The sequence below is a fragment of the Crotalus tigris genome, unplaced genomic scaffold (genome assembly GCF_016545835.1).
Source record: "Crotalus tigris isolate CLP2741 ecotype Arizona unplaced genomic scaffold, ASM1654583v1 scf7180000017639.5415321, whole genome shotgun sequence".
In the NCBI taxonomy this organism is placed as follows: Eukaryota; Metazoa; Chordata; class Lepidosauria; order Squamata; family Viperidae; genus Crotalus; species Crotalus tigris.
In genome coordinates, this window is record NW_024096532.1 from 211,303 (window position 1) to 211,745 (window position 443).

Below are 443 nucleotides of genomic sequence, written 5' to 3' on the forward strand. Positions count from 1 at the left end.
TATACTAAATAATTTGTACAACTACAAATTACAGTACTAATTGCTATCTTCACTAGAAATCAGAAACCTGAATTCTGTATTTTTATTCACCTCTCAAAATCCCAATTGCAAAATTAGAGTAATCTCCAATTGGTCCAAACACCTTTTCACTGTTAGTTGATCCAAAATGGTTGACACTCTCATGCATGAGATTCGATCCTGAAATAAAAATGTTACACTGTGTCTGTAGCTAAGTCAAGATGTGCAATAAACTACAGATGACCTTTCTGTATGTATATAAAAATATGTACAGTACACACATTCCCTGTAAATAGCGAACCAAAATATAAGACATTACACTATAGCGACTCCTCAACTTATAACCATTGAACAATCAGCAGCAACCAGTGGCAGTGGTGCGCCACTGGTGCGCCACTGAAAAACTTGAAGGACCAGATAAGGGA